The sequence below is a fragment of the Coregonus lavaretus genome (assembly GCF_964263955.1).
Source record: "Coregonus lavaretus genome assembly, chromosome: 31".
NCBI classification, from domain to species: Eukaryota; Metazoa; Chordata; class Actinopteri; order Salmoniformes; family Salmonidae; genus Coregonus; species Coregonus lavaretus.
The window spans coordinates 14,686,596-14,699,649 of NC_140018.1; the positions used below are offsets into that span (position 1 = coordinate 14,686,596).

The window sequence follows — 13,054 nt, forward strand, 5'->3', positions numbered from 1 at the left end:
CAAAAAATTCAAAAAAATAAATAACGGAAAAGTGGTGAGTCCATATGTATTCACCCCCTTTGCTATGAAGCCCCTAAATAAGATATGGTGCAACCAATTACCTTCAGAAGTCACATAATTAGTTAAATAAGGTCCACCAGTGTGCAATCTAAGTGTCACATGATCTGTCACATGATCTCAGTATATATACACCTGTTCTGAAAGGCCCCAGAGTCTGCAACACCACTAAGCAAGGGGCACCATGAAGAACAAGGAGCTCTCCAAACAGGTCAGGGACAAAGTTGTGGAGAAGTACAGATCAGGGTTGGGTTATAAAAAAATATCAGAAACTTTGAACATCCCACGGAGCACCATTAAATCCATTATTAAAAAATGGAAAGAATATGGCACCACAACAAACCTGCCAAGAGAGGGCTGCCCACCAAAACTCACGGACCAGGCAAGGAGGGCATTAATCAGAGAGGCAACAAAGAGACCAAAGATAACCCTGAAGGAGCTGCAAAGCTCCACAGCGGAGATTGGAGTATCTGTCCATAGGACCACTTTAAGCCATACACTCCACAGAGCAGGGAAGAGTGGCCAGAAAAAAGCATGTTTGGTGTTCGCCAAAAGGCATGTGGGAGACTCCCCAAACATATGGAAGAAGGTACTCTGGTCAGAATTGAAGGAATGATGGATGCCGCTAAATACAGGGAAATTCTTGAGGGAAACCTGTTTCAGTCTTCCAGAGATTTGAGACTGCGACGGAGGTTCACCTTCCAGCAGGACAATGACCCTAAGCATACTGCTAAAGCAACACTTGAGTAGTTTAAGGGGAAACAGTTAAATATCTTGGAATGGCCTAGTCAAAGCCGGGGGGGGGGGGGGGGGGGGGGGGCCAACTAGGTGAAAAATCTGTCGATGTGCCCTTGAGCAAGGCACTTAACCCTAATTGCTCCTGTAAGTCGCTCTGGATAAGAGCGTCTGCTAAATGACGTAAATGTAAATGTAAAAACCCACTGTCAGATTTTCAAACTGCAGTACTGGTTCCCACCTCGTAACACAAGCTTTTATTTGATCCTCGTGTCCTGGGGCCACCATGTCCACTGATGCAACTGTGCAGACTGAAGATTTACAAGCAGGTGGGAGTGCACAGACTGAAGCACCTCAACACCCTACCCCTTCCTGGTAGACTGATCAAGTACATCTTGCAACATGGATGAGAGGACAGATTTTTTAAATTTTGCTTGCCACCATTAGCTCACCGATCATTAAATTCTGCTTATGTTTCTTCTTGAATCAGCTGTTTGTTTTAATAAGGCAAAAGAGTGGATGTATGCATTCCATATTATTTTGTTCAAAAAAGCTATGTGCATACCCACCTGAGGGTTTCTACTTTTCAGCCATCAATTTCCTGTGTTTGAGAGGTGTAAAACTAAGCTAACATACAGATTTATTTTTGACTATCTGTTTCTATGGGATAATAGTAGTAAGGCCAAATTCAATGTTTCATCAAATACATTTATTTTTTTAAACATAATATATATATATATATATATATATATATTTATACCTATAAGGGTCCTAAAATTCAAAATCCAATAGCTAAATGATCCTTGGTATGACCTTCTTAACTCCCCCCCCCCTCCCCCTCTAGGAACTTAGCTGTCAGCATCAACCATGCCATATCTGAAGTAGGGCATCCCTATTCTGAGCAACACATGCAAGCAAACTTTGCCATCATGGGTCAGCTTGGCAAAACATGAAATCAAGACCCACTTTGGAATATGTCATGAACATTGGAGCTGTTGCTTTTTCTTCATTCGCATGGAGAACCACTCAGAGTACAAGACATTTTCAAATCCTCATCACGTCTCGATAACTGCAATCTAACAACTGCTGGTCTACAGTTACAGTGTTTTGACTGCACACTGCAGACTCTGAAAGGTAGCGATAGCATGTCTATGTTTTTTAGTTTTTTTACTTTACTAAGTTGGCTTCAGCTACATTAGATTGTTTATGCTAATAACCATGTTATTAATAAGCTGTATAAGGACTTTATGCATGCATATTTTCATTAATTGCAATTTACACTAAGTTGCCTTCAGCAAAATTACTTTGGTAACCAGCTAGGAAGCTATTACTCAGCTGTATCTTATAACTGCTGCACCTCAAAACAATGGTCTAGAAAACAATGCCTTAGTGGAAAGGAATGGTTGAATTACTGTTTAAAATTGTATACTAGTATAGTTACTGTAGAGAAATTACATCAAGAAATGTCATGAATTAACCTAACCCTAACCATGTGGTTTGCAATCGACATTACAGTCTAAGATTTTCTGTCATTTCCATTTATGAATGACATTGGTACAGCTACTGTATGTTACGCTATCATAACCAAAAACTAAATATATACTACTCCATTGTTTATGTTTTTGTTCTCATAGGAGACTTTGTAAACGAATTATGTACAGCTTCAAATCAAGTTTAAAAAATATTAAGCTTTTGGCTTAAGTTCCCACTGTCTGTTTGAAATGGGCTATATGATGTGCATATTTATGTTATATCCCAGCATTAACACTTATCAAGAGCTTGGTGGCAAGTAGAATAAAGGTGTGTTAGTGCTTGGCTAAAACAATACACTATATACCCACAACATTGACTTGGCAATAAAATGTATCTGCAATATTTGAACTCAAAGTTGTCTTGAATTACCTCTTTGGCATTAGTACATGTGCAGCAAATTTCAACAACTACTTGTGCAGTCTTTCACATCTTGTTGACACACTCAAGTTACATGAGTATTACAGGCGTATTTCATTTCTTTGCAATCGATACCAACATTGAAGCTGAAATGTATACTATTACTTGAATATGGGGCCAACAAAATCTGAATCCTTAATGATCATGAGTTTTGACTGGTCATATATTGGCTTTCATATAAAATATGTATTTTTATTTTTAGCCATTTTACTTTGACGTGATTTTGGTTACATACTGAATACAGTTTTAAAAGTGCAGTTAAATTGTAGTATGTTTCATTGTCATGACTTTTGTATCCTTGCAACCAGATCGACCATGTCTGGAGCAATGGTCACCCCTAGAGGTTTTGATGACTACAGTCCTTACAGCGCCCTGTCAGATGACGAGCTGATGAAGCTGGCCATCGATCGCAGCCTCATTGAGGACAACAACTCTATTGGGTCAATTCAATCATCACAACCTGTGGATCGGCAACCCAATTACCAGCCAAATCAATTCACGACCCGTTTCAGGCTCCCCTCTGCAACAAGGCACATGTATGACTTTCCCAGAGCCAATCCGAACCCAGCCAACCCACATCCAAACACCTCACCTGCAAACCCTCCATCAGCAGACCCTATTATGTTAGTCTGTCAACCCTTTAACTTATTTTGACAGTATGTATGCCAGAAAGGATGAGTGTGAAAACAAATCATTATTTTGATGAGCATTTAGTTGGTGCACAGATTTATTATAATTCCATAATTCCCAACATAGAAATCAGATGGTGAGTATTGAGACATCTCTCTAACAGGGACAGCAGTAACACAGGTTTTCCACAATGTGTGTCCTGATGCCGCTAATGTTTACATGATATGGCTACTTCTACTTACTTAAATTGATAATTGAGGATAGGTTGGTTTTGAACAAGAGTCACAATGACACTAAATTGAATGACAATTTTCTCCTTAATCTTTGTCTATGTTTTAGAGATGCAAGACCCCTGGTGACAGTGATCAAGAATGGTGATTTAAAGGCTTTGAAAGAGATAGTGAAATGTAACCCAATGAGTCTCTTGGTACCAAATCAGGAAGGATGGATTTCTCTACACGAAGCTGCATATTACGGTCAAAAAGAATGCCTCAAGATTCTATTAAGAGGTGAGAGTAAAACAAAGACAAGTGTAATTGAGAATGGTTTCTATTTTATACACACAGTTCTCTTGAATCTCAGGCAGATCCTTTATCAGTACATGCTCATTATTTTCACTTGCTTTGGTCACAAAGCTCTGTTGTCGTTCCTACAGCCCATCCTGGTATGGTGAACACATGTGGTAGTTACAATCAGACCCCACTTCTTTTGGCTGCCACCTTTCACCATGTGAACTGTGTGGAGTGCCTTCTGGACAGAGGTGCCAATCCAGACATTGCCAATAAGGATGGAGAAACACCACTCTTCAAAGGTAAATATATCCTACAGATGTCAGATCTTAACTTGATCATTCTTTTGTCGCAGAGAATTTTCCTGATGCATCAGGAAATTCAAATGAGCCTCGTCAGAGGCTAAAAAATAAGCAGTTGTCTTTCTCTCCATGCGGGGGAAGTCGAGTCATTGGGATCAGGGCTTGCGATCTTAAAATAACGTTCTCGCTCCCTCAAACGCTATAGGCCTAGGCCCTATTACTGCAACATTCAAATGTACAAAAATGTATCTGAAATGCAGCCACACACACACCAACAACTGTCGTTTTATAAAGCTTAATAACACAATATAGATATTGGTCTCCACTAGGCTATAACATACAAGTGTCTAGTGTATCCTAAGGGTTCGATTCTGGCCCAAGCTCTTCTGGTACTAATGATGCAATCCCCCGATTGACTTGATGTAGTTACACATTTCAAATATGGACAGTCCAGGGTTATTTTACCCCCGATCTCAATAAGAAATGACCATACTAGACACTTATGGATAACATAAATAGTAAACAAATAAAATAATAACAGTCAGTAGGGTAGGCTATACCAACATTAGTTTCCATTTATACAAAGTGTCAGGTAAATTGCCACAGTATATTTGCCATGGTAAACAAGGAAATACTTTACTTCTATAGCTAGGTTTCCTTTTTCGCTTAAGTTTTCATGTACCGAATAAAAAACTAAAGTTCAATGTGTTTCCATTACATTTTCAACTCTACAAATAGTTTTGTCACAACACTGTTGCGTTAAATAAATGTGCCTACTCTGATCTTGGGACTTGTGCTCTAGTTAACAGCTTACAGATATAGTGCGGGTAAGCTAGTCTACTGTACATGATGAGATTATTATGGATAAGAGCGAGAATATTTTTACTTGTCAAACGGCAGTCAAGCATCGATCATCATGTCACCAGAATAAGACCCTCAATATTTATTGGAAAGGAGAATCAAGCTCATCACCGTGCACTTTCACCACCCTGTGAAGTTCATCATACAGTGGGGAAAAAAAGTATTTAGTCAGCCACCAATTGTGCAAGTTCTCCCACTTAAAAAGATGAGAGAGGCCTGTAATTTTCATCATAGGTACACGTCAACTATGACAGACAAATTGAGAGAAAAAAATCCAGAAAATCACATTATAGGATTTTTAATGAATTTATTTGCAAATTATGGTGGAAAATAAGTATTTGGTCACCTACAAACAAGCAAGATTTCTGGCTCTCACAGACCTGTAACTTCTTCTTTAAGAGGCTCCTCTGCCCTCCACTCGTTACCTGTATTAATGGCACCTGTTTGAACTTGTTATCAGTATAAAATACACCTGTCCACAACCTCAAACAGTCACACTCCAAACTCCACTATGGCCAAGACCAAAGAGCTGTCAATGGACACCAGAAACAAAATTGTAGACCTGCACCAGGCTGGGAAGACTGAATCTGCAATAGGTAAGCAGCTTGGTTTGAAGAAATCAACTGTGGGAGCAATTATTAGGAAATGGAAGACATACAAGACCACTGATAATCTCCCTCAATCTGGGGATCCACGCAAGATCTCACCCGTGGGGTCAAAATGATCACAAGAACGGTGAGCAAAAATCCCAGAACCACATGGGGGGACCTAGTGAATGACCTGCAGAGAGCTGGGACCAAAGTAACAAAGCCTACCATCAGTAACACACTACGGCGCCAGGGACTCAAATCCTGCAGTGCCAGACGTGTCCCCCTGCTTAAGCCAGTACATGTCCAGGCCCGTCTGAAGTTTGCTAGAGTGCATTTGGATGATCCAGAAGAGGATTGGGAGAATGTCATATGGTCAGATGAAACCAAACTATAACTTTTTGGTGAAAACTAAACTTGTCGTGTTTGGAGGACAAAGAATGCTGAGTTGCACCCAAAGAACACCATACCTACTGTGAAGCATGGGGGTGGAAACATCATGCTTTGGGGCTGTTTTTCTGCAAAGGGACCAGGACGACTGATCCGTGTAAAGGAAAGAATGAATGGGGCCATGTATCGTGAGATTTTGAGTGAAAACCTCCTTCCATCAGCAAGGGCATTGAAGATGAAACGTGGCTGGGTCTTTCAACGTGACAATGATCCCAAACACACCGCCCGGGCAACGAAGGAGTGGCTTCGTAAGAAGCATTTTAATGTCCTGGAGTGGCCTAGCCAGTCTCCAGATCTCAACCCCGTAGAAAATCTTTGGAGGGAGTTGAAAGTCCGTGTTGCCCAGCGACAGCTCCAAAACATCACTGCTCTAGAGGAGATCTGCATGGAGGAATGGGCCAAAATACCAGCAACAGTGTGTGAAAACCTTGTGAAGACTTACAGAAAACGTTTGACCTGTGTCATTGCCAACAAAGGGTATATAACAAAAGTATTGAGAAACTTTTGTTATTGACCAAATACTTATTATCCACCATCATTTGAAAATAAATTCATAAAAAATCCTACAATGTGATTTTCTGGAGAAAAAAAATCTCATTTTGTCTGTCATAGTTGACGTGTACCTATGATGAAAATTACAGGCCTCTCTCATCTTTTTAAGTGGGAGAACTTGCACAATTGGTGGCTGACTAAATACTTTTTTTCCCCACTGTAACTCAACTTCTACGGTAGGCCTACCTTTACCGGTCATGTCTAGATGGGATACAGATTGTTATTATTTTTTGCATTTTAGCTAACCCTAACCCTTTTCCTAACCTTAACCTCCTAACCTGCTACATTAATTCTCCTAACCTGCAACGAAAAGTCAATTTGACAAAAGCTGTATCCCTTCTAGACAAAACCGGTTTTACCCTCCATCCTCCTCTTCCGAACCTCTCCATTCCACTTTGAAGGGTATTTTATTTTCTTGGCTGGGCATTATTATCACCCTCAGTTGTGCCGCTACAAGCTGTAAATAAAAATACACACATACACAATTTTTATTTTATTTCTAATATATAGCACAAAAAGCTTGCTGAGATGACATTTAGACACACACAGAGACAGAGACAGAGAGAGAGAGAGAGAGAGCAATGCGTGGGAGGATGCTGCTGTGGACTGACCCGTTGATCTAGCTAACGTTAGCTAGCTATGCGGTTGACACCGCAGCTCACCAGCTAGCTTAGCCAGTGTATCTAGTGGCAACCTAATGTTTATTGCCAACCTAATATTTATTAGTTAGCTATTGCCACACACATCTGATTAATCTGTTCACTCTTTATGCCAATGACAAGGTGGCTAGTTGGCTAACAAACGGAGATCATATTGGGAGCTAAAAACAGGAGATCTAGCTAGTTATCTACCTAGACATTTGATTTACACTTGCCCTCAAAACACAATTTCAACAGCAGAATTATACTGTACATGACCAAAAGTATGTGGACAACTGCTAGTCGAACATCCATTCCAAAATCCCTTTGCTGCTATAACAGCCTCCACTCTTCTGGGAAGGCATTCCACTAGACGTTGGAACATTGCTGAGGGAACTTGCTTCCATACAGCCACAAGAGCATTAGTGAGGTCGGGCACTGATGTTGGGCGATTAGGCCAGGCTCGCAGTCGGCATTCCAATTCATCCCAAAGGTGTTCAATGGGGTTGAAGTCAGGGCTCTGTGCAGGCCAGTCAAGTTCTTCCACACCGATCTCAACAAACCATTTCTGTATGGACCTCGCTTTCTGAACGGGGGCATTGTCATGCTGAAACAGGAAAGTGCCTTCCCCAAACTGTTGTCACAAAATTGGAAGCACAGAATCGTCAAGAATGTCATTGTATGCTGTAGCATTACGATTTCCCTTCACTGGAAAAAGGGGCCTAGCCCGAACCATGAAAAACAGCCCCAGACCATTATTCCTCCTCCACCAAACTTTACAGTTGGCACTATACATTGGGGCTGGTGGCGTTCTCCTGGCATCCGCCAAACCCAGATTTGTCCGTCGGACTGCCAGATGGTAAAGAACGATTCATTACTCCAGAGAACACGTTTCCACTGCTCCAGAGTCCAATGGCGGCGAGCTTTACACCACTCCAGATCCCAACGAACAATTATTGTGCTGACGTTGCTTCCAGAGGCAGTTTGGAACTTGGGAAGTGAGTGTTGCAACCGAGGACAGACGATTTTTAGGCGCTCCTGTTCTGTAAGCTTGTGTGGCCTACCACTTTGCGGCTAAGCCGTTGTTGCTCCTAGACGTTTCCACTGCACAATAACAGCACTTACAGTTGACCAGGGCAGCTCTAGCAGGGCAGGAATTTGACAAACTGACTTGTTGGAAAGGTGGCATCCTATGACGGTGCCACGTTGAATGTCACTGAGCTCTTCAGTAAGGCCATTCTACTGCCAATGTTTGTCCATGGAGATTGTATGGCTGTGTGCTCGATTTTATACACCTGTCAGCAACGGGTGTGGCTGAAATAGCCGAATCCACTAATTTGAAGGGGTGTCCACATACTTTTGAATATATGGTGTATCTTAGAAATGTTTATCTTACTCCAGAAATATATCATATTACAAAGGCAGAAGGTAATTAAAATGCAACTTACCTCTGATTGCGTCTGGCTAAGAACCGAAGAACAAAATATCCTCAGGAGTGAAGACTAGTGATGTGCAGTTCACGAACGATTCGTTATTTTTGAATGACTCTTTTTACTGACTCGAGAGTCATGATTCGTTTTTCCGAGTTACTCGTTCATTTTAGTCTGCTGGCTACAATGAATTCTACAGCAGGATTAATACGCGCTCCTCCAGCTCAGCGGCTATGGAGATGTGCTCCAACCAGCAACTGTCTATCATGTGCGCGAGGGGAAATAGATCATGCTGCAGGCAGCATAGAGGAGAAAAATACATGTTTAGAACTGATAATTGATCACATGGTGCAAGAATGAATGCTATTAATTGATTATTGAATGTTACTTGATGGACACAGCTTTTAGTAGAACCAAAACACACTCAGCCTGCCTCTGCTCAAAACTCGAACTCGAGAACTAATCGTTTGGGAGCTGCTGCAGTTCGCGAACTATATTGTGCTAATCTCCCTCGCGGCAGTCAAGCAGTTGCCTTACAACTCAATCTGAATTCTTCTGCTGCTCTAAAGTCCGTGGGCGTGGCATTTGGGCGGAGAAAGGAGTTTGGGTAGCCAGGCATGTCGAGCAGTGTCATTCTGCCAAGAGTTGTTCACAATCTAGTCCGGTTGCGGCCGCAACTAGACCTCGTTTCAAAGGTATCAATAGACAGCTCCAATAACAAGCCCCCTATGGTGAACGAGAGACTTGTAGAATCATGGTTCTTTCGAGTTTTTAGTTCATCATTTGCCGGTAGGGGGTCCTGCGTGCTCTGGGCATTACTGAATGAAATGAATGAAATGTGTCGAAAGATTTGTTAATTTGACTGAACGAGTTGAAAAGATCTGAGTCAGTAAAAACAGCCGAACTTCCCATTACTAGTGAAGACGTGCGCTTCACTTCAAGATCCGTGGAGTAGATAAGAGTTTTGATGACAAGCTATTTTGAATACATTTCATTAGTCTAGGGGATGTGAAACGTTTATACAGACGTAAAGGGGAACCAATAGTATCGATTCATGTTCAAAAATGAAAATCACCAACTTTCGTTAGGAGGTTTTCATCTGACAGCAGGTATATAATAATATAAATCTATGTAACTGAAGTGATTTGATGAAATGTAACAAAGTAAAAAGTAAGTTACTTCTTTCAGAAATTACTTGAGTAAGAGTAGAAGTACAGCCCACAGAGAATAACTAGAAAAGTACTAGTTCCTCCAAAAACTCAAAGGGCAGTAGTGGGCTGGATTTGAACCAATGCCTACTCTGGCATATGTGTGCCAGGGTCAGCAGCTGTACCTGCTGGACCACACCCGTCGCTATGGGCGGGCCATAGGGGGCCGGGCCCGCCCCCAAAAATGCTTGTGCCCCCCCCCACTTGAGGGAATTTATTATTAAATATACGTACTGTAGGCTAATAATAATTGTGCCCTGCCCTCCCATGCATTTCATATGCCCCCCTTAAGACTGGCGACGGGTTTGTGCTGGACCACACAGGCACTGAGACAACCATACATTTATTCTGCCTATTGCTTGCCTTCAACATATAATAAAATCATTGATATAAAAAAAGATTTTCCCTAACGAAAAGTACATCTACCCCTACAAATATTGTCAATTTATTATAATTCACATAAGAATTCACATGAGACTCGCTGTAGCCTGCACGTAGCCTACATAGGCTACTTGACTGATTCCCAGTGGACCTGCAGTCTAAGTTATTGTATGGCCTACAAACACCGCTTCCAGCTGCCCCCTTGCGGCGATTCAAAATATTAAATATCCATTCAAATCCTCCTGCTGCAGGATTATTATCCTCCTGCGACGAAATGGGTCATATTAAGATCTGACATCTGTAGGTGTTAGCGCTTGGGGCTAAGACAAGTCTCCAGGTCTTAAGCTAGGTTACTGGTCATACTGGCGAAGTCCACCACTGTTACACAATCAGCTTAAGTTTTACAAACAGCAATATTCAACCAAAGTTACCTGTGTTGTTTGTCACATTGCGTTTTCAGCTTGCGAGAAGCCCAATGTGGAGATTGTAGACCACCTCCTGAAGTATGGAGCCTCAGTACACAAGGCTTGTGTTCAGGGTGAGACACCTCTCCATGAAGCAGCCGGGCATGCTAATGTGGAAATTTGCCAGATGTTGTTGGAGGCTGGGGCCAAGCTTAATGCAATCAATAATTACGTGATGGAACCTTTCTATGTGGCAACACAGAATGGGGGAGTGGACGTGTTGCACTTCTTGATTAGCAAAGGTGAGTCGTTTTTAAATTTTCACAAGCCAGCTTCAAGATTATTTTTTATTGATTATTTTAAAGATGCAGTTTGGGATCTTAAGCACAACAAGTTCATAACATATTGAACCTGAACACTACTTCTATGTCCTAGTATCTGATGCCTACATCTTGGAAAAAGTATTCTAATCTTTCCAATGGCATGAACAGATTTGAAAAAAAACATTAAGCATCCAGACTATCTGTTCCTGGTGGTGTTGCAGTGTTGCCAGTTTTCCTGTATTTCAACATTGTATAAATGTTGTGTATGCTCTTGTGTATTGTAGGTGCTGATATAAACAGCCAGGCAAGGAATGGGGAAACACCTCTGTATGAGGCAAGTAAGAATGGTCACAAGGAAGTTGTGGAACTGCTTCTATCTCATAAAGCAGATGCTAACCGAACAACCAAGTCTGGCCTCCTGCCTCTTCATGTAGCTGTCCAGAAAGGACATTTTGAGTGAGTGCAATGAATTGATTGATTGGTTAATTTAAAGCATTGATTTCTCTTCGAGCAAAACATTTCCCTTTCAATTTGATCCCTGTGCTTCTCTTCTGTAGAATTGTGTCCATGCTGATCCCTGCCACCTGCAAGGTCAAAGTTCAACGCAGTGGCATCAGTCCCCTCCACCTGGCTGCCGAGCACAACAGGGACTGGATCCTGGAGATGCTTATCGAGGCAGGCTATGACGTCAATGTCCAGCTCGCAGAAGACCGATCCAAAATGTATGAGGACCATCGCAGCACAGCCCTCTACTTTGCTGTCACCAACAGCAACTTAGAGGCCGCCAACATGCTTCTGGAGGCAGGCGCTAACCCCAACCTTGACATGTTCAACCCTCTTCTTATCGCTGTGAGGCAGGGTTACATGGAAATGATCACCGCTCTAGTGGAGCATGGAGCTAACATGAATGCGTCCATCCCCACACACCCCTGCTCCTTCCCAGCAGTGGTCATGCTCGGTATGAAGTATCTGCACATCCTGAACTATCTGAAGTATCTGATGTCCAATGGCTGTGATGCCCTTTCCTGTTTTGACTGCACATATGGCAGCAAGCCACACCCACCCCTGAGAATTTCAAGAAGGGGCAGCGTCTTCGGCGAAACTTTGCACTACATTACTGACGAGGACGAAGCTCGACGCAACACTTGCGTCCAGGTAAGTTGGGTTAATGTGCAATGCAGATGGGATCCATCTCGGGTTGTTCTTTGAATCCAATTTGAACCCTTCATTTTCAGTTCTGTGAGGCAATCTCCGATCCGAAAATTAGCCACTGGGCAGGACCCATCATAGATGTGCTCCTGGATTACGTTGGCCATGTGAAACTCTGCTCCCGGCTGATCGAGAACCTGGATAGCTACCGTGACTGGGCAGGAATCAAGGTGAAAGCAAGTAAGTGAGCTTACACCATTGAGTTACACGATATACTGAAACTTCAGTGCTCGATACTAGAACATGAAAAACTGTACTAGAATTTTTGTTACTTCTGTCAAATGTGTCTCACGGATCAAGTCTGTATCAGCGCAGCCGATGTATCCCTTATAGCGCGAGCGCACCGTGCCTGCTCCACCTAGCCTGCACTAGGAGTCTGGACTGCATCATGTTAGCTCCCCACTCATGCTGCACACAGGTTAACACACTTGAATAATGCAACATTGCATGTAGACATTTTTAAACTGTAAATTACTGTTCGCAAAACAATGTCCATACATGCTAGAACACTTTACAATGCAAGACGATACCGGTAGCTTCCAGCTTTGTAGGCTAACTTTCCTTGCTAGCTTACAGCTGAAGCCAACATGAATTCACTACCCCTAATACTAGTAATACGCTAACCATAACGCAAAATATGCTGATTTCAAAGCCGATTGCCACCAAAACTTTATTCATTCACTTAAATCGGTCTCTCTCTCACATCTCCCAAAGATTATCTATTGCCTCAGCGAACTGACTCTGATTAATCAGATGTGTGTGGCAATAGCTAACTAATAAACATTAGGTTGCCACTAGATAACCTGGCTAAGCTAGCGGCAGTGTCAA

At 42.1% G+C, this 13,054-nt stretch overlaps 1 pseudogene across 1 annotated transcript in view; it reads left to right on the forward strand.

Annotated features, from left to right (window-relative positions):
* The first annotated feature begins 1,741 nt into the window (after positions 1–1,741).
* Positions 1,742–13,054, forward strand: part of LOC311106776 (ankyrin repeat and SOCS box protein 2-like) — a 36,093-nt pseudogene continuing 24,780 nt past the window's right edge. The window contains exons 1-8 of the transcript in view: positions 1,742–1,945; positions 3,051–3,365; positions 3,712–3,881; positions 4,028–4,183; positions 10,751–10,996; positions 11,302–11,473; positions 11,575–12,172; positions 12,253–12,406. The product of the transcript in view is annotated as an ankyrin repeat and SOCS box protein 2-like (transcript). The remainder of the gene's footprint in view (positions 1,946–3,050; positions 3,366–3,711; positions 3,882–4,027; positions 4,184–10,750; positions 10,997–11,301; positions 11,474–11,574; positions 12,173–12,252; positions 12,407–13,054) is intronic.